The sequence below is a fragment of the Rattus norvegicus genome, chromosome 5 (genome assembly GCF_021556685.1).
Source record: "Rattus norvegicus strain SHRSP/BbbUtx chromosome 5, alternate assembly SHRSP_T2T, whole genome shotgun sequence".
Taxonomy (NCBI): domain Eukaryota; kingdom Metazoa; phylum Chordata; class Mammalia; order Rodentia; family Muridae; genus Rattus; species Rattus norvegicus.
Window position 1 is genome coordinate 47,397,082 of NC_141538.1, and position 9,702 is coordinate 47,406,783.

Here is a 9,702-nt window from a genome sequence, read left to right on the forward strand (position 1 = left end):
CTAAATGTGTGGAGTGACTCACAGGTGACTACAGTCAGCTGTGATGGGGACATCATGGAGACAGAAGATAGAATACTGAGGGGCCTTTTGCACTGTGTATATTTGAATGTTTAGTGACCAAATTATGGAACTATTTGAAAAGACTAGAAGGAATAGGAAGTGTGGCATGTTTGGAATAGGTGTAGCGTTTTGGAAGTTGTATGTCATTGGGTTTAGGATCTGAGATTTCTAAAGTCCATGCTAAGCACAGGTATAAGAAATTTCTCTCTGATTATACATTAGTATGTAGCTAATACCTACTGATTCCAATATTTTCCTTAATGCTATCATGTTTCCTCTATCATAGTTGTCAAAAACTCTGAAACTATAAGAAGATTCCCACTTAGTGCTTTCTCTTACAATAGTTTCCTGGGCCATAGTATCTCCTCACAGCAATAAAATAGTGAGTGACTAAAACAAATGTGAGGTCTAAACCACAGAAACTGACAGAAGAAAACATAGGCAGTAACCTAAATGATAGAAATATAGAAAGGAAAATAAGAATCTACCTCCCGACCCCTCATGGCCAAAGTGGTTTCTGCTGGGAGTTGGTGGTGCTGTATAGGGCACTTAGTAACCGACAGCATTGGCGTGGTCTGGTCTCTGGTTGATTGCGGTTTGTACGGTCTGCCATGGAGTCAGAGTAGATGCTGGAAGGACAGATGCAGGTTGCAGAAAACATTCACTCTGAGTGCATGCTGGCATACAGTATCGAAAGAATAGACGCAAATTGGAAGATTTATGCAGAAAAGTGGTCAAAACAGAAAGTAGATATACAATCCTTGCACACCCATGCCTGCCTGGACCAGACAGTTGTGCCTATCTTATTACAGGGACTTGCTGTGCTTACAAAGGAAAGACCACAAAATCCCATTGAATTTCTGGCATTTATTTTTTAAGAAATAAGGCACAGTTTTAAGATCAAAATTAAATTCTTGGGAAGAAAAGGAACATTTGACATTTGTTTGCTACTGTAGATGTACATGATTAAGAGCAGCTTTCATTGCCATGATTCCTCTCCCAACTCCAGAAGTCTAAGAACATTCAGAACCACGGAACTCACTTCTGGATTTGCAAAAGAGAGCGTATCCTTGTCTGATTTAATCACCATACTTATTTAATGAGTATTATTTATGCAATTTTTTCTCAGATTATCTTTTAATTTGTTTTTAAAAAACTTCAAAATAAACTGGTAAAAAAGAATCTATTTTCCTAGGATTTAAAGTCAAATGGAATGTCATAAAGCACAGATAAAGAAATAATCAGCTATACAAAAAGAACTCCCACAGAATGGAAGGGATTAACTTTCTGAAATATATAGATATAGATATATAGCTATATAGAGATAGATTATATTATGAGATAACATATATTATATGACATAATAATATTGAGAAAATATAAAGATAGTAAAAATAATCAACATTTGTCTTAATATTTTATTATATATGTTCATTGTACATAGTGCTGCTTTTACATAAAGTATTTCAAAGCATAGTATATATTATGAATAGATTCAGTTTCTCTATTTTAAACTCTCATTTCCATCTTCAGTCTAGTTATCTTTAATAGATTACTGAGCAAAGAAAATATGCTATGTGTGCCTAGACAGTTTTATTCAGTCGCAGAAAAGTGAGACTCATATTATTTGCAGGAAAATAAATGTAACTGGAGAGTATCATTAATAAACCAGACTTAGAAAAACAAAAATAAAAATAAAAAATCAATCAAATAATCAATCCATCAAGCCATAAAAACAAATACTCTATTTAAAAAAAAATATCGTGTCACCTGTAAAGGAGTTCTCAAAAGAAGAAAATGAATGTCAAAAAGTTCTCAAACAGGGGCTGGGGATTTAGCTCAGTGGTAGAGCGCTTGCCTAGGAAGCGCAAGGCCCTGGGTTCGGTCCCCAGCTCCGAAAAAAAAGAAAAAAAAAAAAAAAAGTTCTCAAACATTGTAGATCATGCTTATAAATTAGGTAAATAAAATTTAAATCAATGCTGATATTTCTATTTACACCAGGCAGAGTTCCAAATAGTAAAAGAAGACTCAACAAGAAATATTGGAAATGATGTAGGGAAAATAGTACAATAATTATTGTTTTTGTGATTTCAAACTGGTGTACCCACACACCTAACCACAATTTAAAAATCCCTTCACTTCTCTCAGATCTCCCAGCTTCCTTTTCTCCCAGATTCAGATTCACACCCTTTTCATTTTTTTTTGTTTTTTTTTTCACAAAAGAGCAAGCCTCCATGAGACTATAGCCAAGCAAAACAAAACAAAATACAATAAGACAAGGCAAAGGCTCTCCTATTGAAGCTAGACAAGGCCATGCAATATGTGGAAACTTCTACTAGGGTTGGGACTACATCTAGAAAATCTCCCAAACATGATCTAAACATGGTGACATGGGACAGCACACAAGGAATCAACATTTTACAACAAAGCACTAAGGAATGCTGATAGTCGGAGAAATAATGTTTTCAAATAATTGATTATTCACAATCAAATGGTCAGTCCTGAGATCATACATAAGAATAACATTAGACAGATTGTGCAGATTTTATTTGGAAGTATGTATCTATATACACACACAGATATTCATTTCAAAAAATAATGAAAAAAGAAGCCACAGATTTTATAGACAGCAAGGATGATTATATTGGGGGCATCTAAGGGAGAAAAAGCAGAAGAGAGAAAGCCTATAATTATTCTATACCCTCAAAAATAAAGAAAAATAGGTCAAAATCATAACCAGTTGGAAAGCATCAGAATTATTGATTAGGAAATCGATCTCAGAAAATGTAACAATAATCTTTATCTAAACATACCCACAAAATTTGTACTAGCATTCTTTTCATGTTCAGGATTTCAAAACATGAATAAAATACTTTTCTTAAAAATACTATGTGTTATTGTTCAGAACAATCAAAGAAGTGTTTAATGACAGAATTTGAGTTTTTGAATTCCAAAGCTTTCTCTTGTTTTCTAAATGAGGTTAGCTCTGGCACATATCTCATGTATGGGCCAAGGAAAGCTCAGGTTTCACCCCTTATAACAAGGAAAGATAATTATCAGTGCTGCTCATATGAGTAGCAGGCACGTGTGGCCACACAGGTGACTGACACAAGTGCCCAGTGACATCTGGGAAAGATTACCCATTAAGATCTGTCCTCTACTGTGGTGCATTAGCAAATAAAAGTGTCATGTGTCAAATAAAAGTACAAAATGTATCTTTAATACATGAAGCACTCAAAGAGAAAGGAATGGAATGATGCTGGTCTTCTCCTATACAAATTACTCAGGCTATGGACCTATGGATAGTTTTCTGGTTCCTCTGATTGTTTAATTTGTCAAAGTATCCCTCTAAGTGGAAAAACTCCTATTTGTGCATTATTTCATGGTCCATGGCACAGCTAAGCACTGTACACAGTTGGAAACCAAGTCATTTTTATGGGCATTATATGTAATTCATTTTATTTTACTAATTTAAATAAAATTTTCAGTATCAAATTTCACTTAGATAGAAAAACACAGTAGACACAAAGTAAAAGAATAAATAGAAGTTCAGCACTCTGAAGCTGAAAACACATAACACATTTTCAAAAACTTTATCTTGAAGTTGTTTTGCCCTTAATAATGCTGAATGACCATTTTGTTTATTCAAGGTTTTGTTAAAAAATATTTTCTAAATCTACTAATGTTAAACTATACATGTTTGTACATTTAAATTTACTTATATGGGCAAGAGTCTTATGTGATAATGACAAAAACAATACATACAATGATAATTCAATCTGTATGTCCCTGACATTACACACACACACACACACACACACACACACACACACACACACACACACACACAGGCATGTGTATGCAAAGGATTGTGGGAAAGATACTTCTGTTGCTCATGAGTAGATATTTCTTCTACTCCTATCCTGTTTTAACCTTGAAGACAGCACCATAAAAAAATGTATTGGTTCTCTGATTTTTTTTGATAATGCATAGACTTAGCAGCATGCAACATACAACATTCCTACTCTATTTTCTACATTTTGTGCACAAGATCAGAGCCTTTCAGAATAGACGAGAACCATTTTTGAAAATCCATGTAGATATAGCTAAAGTAAGAGTGAAATTGTTGCTTCTACAATAACATCTACCAAGTTTCTTTAAGGGTAATTTATAGAATCTACTTTCTTTAGGTGCTTCTCAGCCATTTGATATTCCTCAGTTGAGAATTCATTGTTTAGTTCTGTACCCTATTTTTTTCTATTTTATTTTATTTTTATTTTTCCATTTTTTATTTTTTAAGGGGATTTTTTGGTTCTCTGAGTTATTTGTATATAATGGATAGTAGCTTTCTATTTGTCATAGGATTGGTAAGGTATTTTCCCAATCTATTGTTGCAGTTTTATCATATTGACAGTGTCCTTTGCCTTACATTTCAAACATTATCCCCTTTCTTGGTTTTCTCTACAGAAACCCCTATCAAACCCCTCTTCAATGAGGATACTCTCCCACCCACCCTCCAACTTCAACCTGCCTGCCTGACATTCCCCTACACTGGGGACATCTAACCTTCATACTATCAAGGGCTTTTCCTCCAATTGATGGCTGACAAGGCAATCCTCTGATACATATGTGGCTGGAGATATGGATCATTCCATGTGTGCTCTTTGGTTAATGGTTTAGTCCCTGGGAGCTCTGGTGGAGTCTGGTTGGTTGATATTGTAGTTCTCCTATGGAGTTGCAATCCCTTTTAGCTCTTTCAGTCGTTTCTCTAACTCCTACATTGGAAACCCTATGCTCAGTCCAATGCCTTTGTATTTGCCAGGCTGTGGCAGAGCCTCACAGGAGACAACTCTATTAGGCACCTGAAGCAAGTACTTCTTGGTATCTATAATAGTATCTGGGTTTGATATCTGTATATGGGATGGGTCGCCAGATGGGGCAGTCTCTGGGTGGTTTTTCATTCAGTCTCTGTTCTGCACTTTTTCTCTGTATTTCCTACCCTGAGTATTTTGTTCTGCCTTCTAGGAAGGACTAATGCACCCACAGTTTGGTCTTCTTTCTTCCTGAGCTTCATGTGGTCTGTGAATTGTAACTCAGTTACTCTGAGATTTGGGGCTAATATCCACTTCTCAGTGACTGCACACCGTGTGTGTGTGTGTGTGTGTGTGTGTGTGTGTGTGTGTGTGTGTGTTTTCTTTTTTTTTTGAAATTGGGTTACTTCACTCAGTATGATATTTTCTAATCACATCCATTTTCCTAAGAATTTCTTTGAGTCATTGTTTTTACTAGTTGAGTAATTCTCCATTGAGTAAATGTATCACATTTTCTGTATCCCTTCTGCTGAAGGGGTTCTTTCCAAGTTATGGCTATTTCTAAATAATACTACTATGAACACAGTGGAGCATGAGACACGTCCACCCACTCTTGCCTCACTGGCCTAGCATTTCCCTACACTGGGTCATTGAGCCTCCACAGGAAAAAAGGGGCTCCTACCCATTCATATGCAGCTGGATCCGTGGGTCTCTCCATGTGTATTCTTTGTTTGGTGGTATAGTCCTTGGGAGCTCAGGGGTATCTGGTTGGTTGACTTTCTCTTTATCTGTCACACACTGGTGTTAAGATAACCTGTCTAATTTATTTAAGTATGTACTATTGTATTTAGGCAAGACAAATGGCTCATCTTAGCTCTTCAACCTCTGTTTAAAAGGCATAATAGCAATTGGTGCCAAATGTCAAAATCTTTTTGTCGTGGCTCAGAACTTCAGCCTGTTTGGATCTAAGAAACTAGGAAGAGGGTCTCTCCTTTACTTCATGGGCCTTGCATGTGGTTTCTGCACAAAGAATGAAAATAACAATGGTATTTAAGTAGACGCATGCCATGCAGTGGTGACACACACCTATAAACCCCAGCACTCAGGAGGCAGAGGCAAGCAGATCTCTGAGTTTGAAGCCTTTTTGCTCTGCAAAGCAATTTCCTGAATAGTCAGGGCAACAAGGAGAAATTCTGTCTCAAAACAACAACAATAAACACAGACATTGTTTTTTGTCATAGAAGAGAATCATACAGACAAGAATTCTTGGAACAAAGAATATGGCCACATGTTTGGGGACATAACAAGTGATCCATCTGCTTTTAGGAACTGTGATAGTGTGACATTTGCCAAATAAGTATAATATTGAAAACAATTTAGGTAGGTTGTAAAACCTTGCTTTATTTAAAATATTATTCCATATAAAACTACAAAATAAGAACAGACTCTTAGGAGAAAATGGAATGTAACTGGAATTACAGACCATTGTTAACTCTCATGTATGCTGTGAACTAAATAAGGGTCCTCTGCAAGGGAGCTAAGTGTTTTTAATAGCTAACACATTTCCCTAGACTTACTCTAAACTGTCATTTTGTCACTTGCTGATGTGCAGCATTTTGTGGTCTTGGACATTGGATAGATAATCTGTTCTCCTCGTTCCTCCTATTAAAGTGCTACATCATCCAGTAGCCCTGACATAGGAACATATTAAGTGACATCTAATTTCACATCTAGGCCTCTTGTGGTAATTATTCTTACACTCATTTTCATGTCATTTATATTAGTTGTATGAAAATTCCCATAATATGTTTTAATCATACTCACTGTCCCCCGATCTAATATAAACAGATATATCTGTTTATTCACCCACCCAACACGTATGTTCTTTTTCTTTACACCTACCAAGTCCAATTTGTGCTGACTATATAATATTAATATATGGCCTTCTACTAGATTGTAGTTAACATACAAAGGATAGAACTTAAAAGATGATTTTCTGTTGTAAGAGTTATCTATTGCCAATAGTTCTTTGGCTAATGGTAGGATTTTATTCCTACTTCCCCTCTCTTGATAGAATTTTGTCAGACTTGAGCTTGCATGGGTCTTCTGCATCCTATCATAATCACTTTGTTTCCATATACTCTGTTGTGTCTGAAGGGAAGTTTACGTGTAGTCCTCTACCTTCTCTGCTAATAGGAGTGTTTATGATTTATGTGTTATGCAAATTGATTCCCTGGCACAGAAAAATAATTGAATATTTAGCAAAGAGAGATAAACAAGCCATAGAAAAATCAGAGTAACACATTTCTTCCTTAAGGATAAGAGAGGCCCATAGACTAGAGTTTGCTCAGGCTGCCATATTTTCTATAAGGTCTCTGTGCCCTTGCTCTCTGGATGTTGGTCATGCTTAGCTACTCATCCCTGAGTTTTCTACCATTTTCTCCTCACAATGTCTTTTGGTTCAAAAAGCTGCTATTTCAGGAAGCTAAGGTTTATTTTCCTTAACTACTTCCCTAGTTTTAGAAAATGGCTAAGTAGTGACATTGAGAAATCTTGAAACAAATTTGTCTCATCTGCAATAATATGGAGGAGAAAGAGAATGAAATCTTGAGTCCCAGCTATCATTCCCCACCCACATTCTCTCATCTATATGAATAGGCATCTTTCAGTTGTTTTTTCAATGAGGGGCAGGAAAATATAGTAAGATTTCCTCCATTGGTTTCCTTCATCATTCTTTTTTGTGGGTCCATATTACAATCTTTTTCCAATTTACAGGGACTCAGGCCCATGTCCCCAGTAGTTCTGTTTTGATTCAAAAATATTTGATGTTGCCACTCCTCAAGGCCCTTGGTTTATCAGAAGAACCACTTTTTATCTAAAGCATTAAAACTCTATAAAGATGCAAGAATTTGAATTTACCAAATCTTCTGATCACATGTTAGATGATGAGCATACTATGTGATTGCTGGTACTCTTTTCTGGCCTCAGATGATCCTATAACACAAGGTTAGGATATATTCAATGTTTAATAATGAACTCAAGATTAAACAGGTAGAGAGAGAGTCAAATGCAAAACTGGGGCAGGTAAACTCTAGGCTATTCTGCTATTGTGACTGTGGGCCAAGAGTATATTGCCGATCTTGAACTCCTACATTCATAAGAAATTTCTCTCCAAGTAGTCCAGAATTTGCCTCATTGGGGGGATGTCTACCAATTGTGAAACCCTCCAAGTGCTAATGATTTGCAGAATGAATGTGTGTGTGTGTGTGTGTGTGTGTGTGTGTGTGTGTGTGTGTATGAATAAAGCAAATTCAAAATCACAATTGAACACAATAGGACAATATTTCAGTTCTTCATGTCTGAAATTATCTCATGAATTTCTGGGTTCCAAATGGCTTGGGATCCTCTTCTTCTCTGTTTATAACATCCATAATGAACATTCTTGTCTAATGACTTGCTCCACTCAACACTTGCTACTGTCACTGGTGGTTATCCCAAATTCCTGGCAATTCTATTAGCTTTCATGCCACTAAAACTAATACCACATGGAAGAAACATTGCAAGTGTAGCTAGTTGCTGAAGATGTGAAATTAGCACACACTAGACCACAAAGTCTGTGTGCTGACCATAAAGAAAACTTCCAAGAAGATTTCTTCTAAATCATAGCAGTATTCCCTTAGTCAAAAGTAATTTTTCAGTACCAGCTGAACAGCCTCAGTTGTCCCTGAAAAGCAAAACTTGCACTTTAATGCTGATCCCTTGTTCATCACATCTGATTCTTCAGCACCACCTGAACAGAAATCACAAATATTTAATTGAAAATATCACATACATGATACTGATAGTATCTTTACATCCTTTTGGAATGTCACAAGCTGGACTTAACATTCTGTTTTTCATCCACAACTAACAAGCAATATTGGTCACCCCTCACAGGTTAAATTCTGGTACCTATCAAATGAAAAGTCTGGAAACTTTGTGATAGAAAACTACTACAGGTTATGCAAATTTTACCCTTGTGATTTGGCCCAAAGTTTACTGTCATTAAACAGTTAACAGTTTGCATAGAGCTCTTTTGGAAGAGTCTTTTAGACTTTTCCAAAAGTTGTGAGACATGTTCAGAGCCTGCCGTTTGAGCCATGGCAAGTTTCCCACTGTTTTGCCCTATTTTCAGCAAAACCTAAATATTTAATATATCTAAGGCAATCACAATAGGGTAAATTTTCAACAGGAAGAGGCTTAAAATCAGCCCTAGTGAGACAAGAACATCTAATTGGGAAGGAAACTATTGTCATAGTTCCAAGGATAGAAAGGTCCAAGATATAAGGATAATTTGGGTCAGTAAAAGCAATATCTTCTGACTGATTGGCTGGCCATAGTAGCCAGCCTAAAGACATATAAACTGGTAGTGCCCATTTTAGTCATAAAACTAAAAGTAGATAAGATCCCCCTCTTAACCATGAGAAAGGTTAAGAGAAAATAAGGACATAGAAAGAAAATCACCCCAGGTACTCAGAACCCAGCAGTCTGACTCCAGAGTCCCAGTCCTGAATCCCCACTGTTTCCCACTGATATTACAGAATAGAGTAATTTCATTAACAGTGTATGGGCCTTTCTGTTGCTTGTAGGAGAGCTCTGAAAGTACTTCCTTCTAGATAACATTTGAGAGGAATTGTGAAGGGCTTGGGAAATGCAAAGTCCTGAATCAACCTTTTAAATTTTATGCAGCAAGAAACTAAGTCTATTTAGATCTCAACTCATGCTGGGATCAGCTCATAGCTGTGAAGACTTTCTATTCCTCTTGGTTTTTCACATACTCTAATTGTGATTC

General features: G+C 36.3%; 1 pseudogene; it reads left to right on the top strand.

The window, feature by feature from the left end:
• Nucleotides 1-671: 671 nt before the first annotated feature.
• Dpy30-ps2 (dpy-30 histone methyltransferase complex regulatory subunit, pseudogene 2) lies at nucleotides 672-970 on the top strand (annotated as a pseudogene).
• Nucleotides 971-9,702: the final 8,732 nt, after the last annotated feature.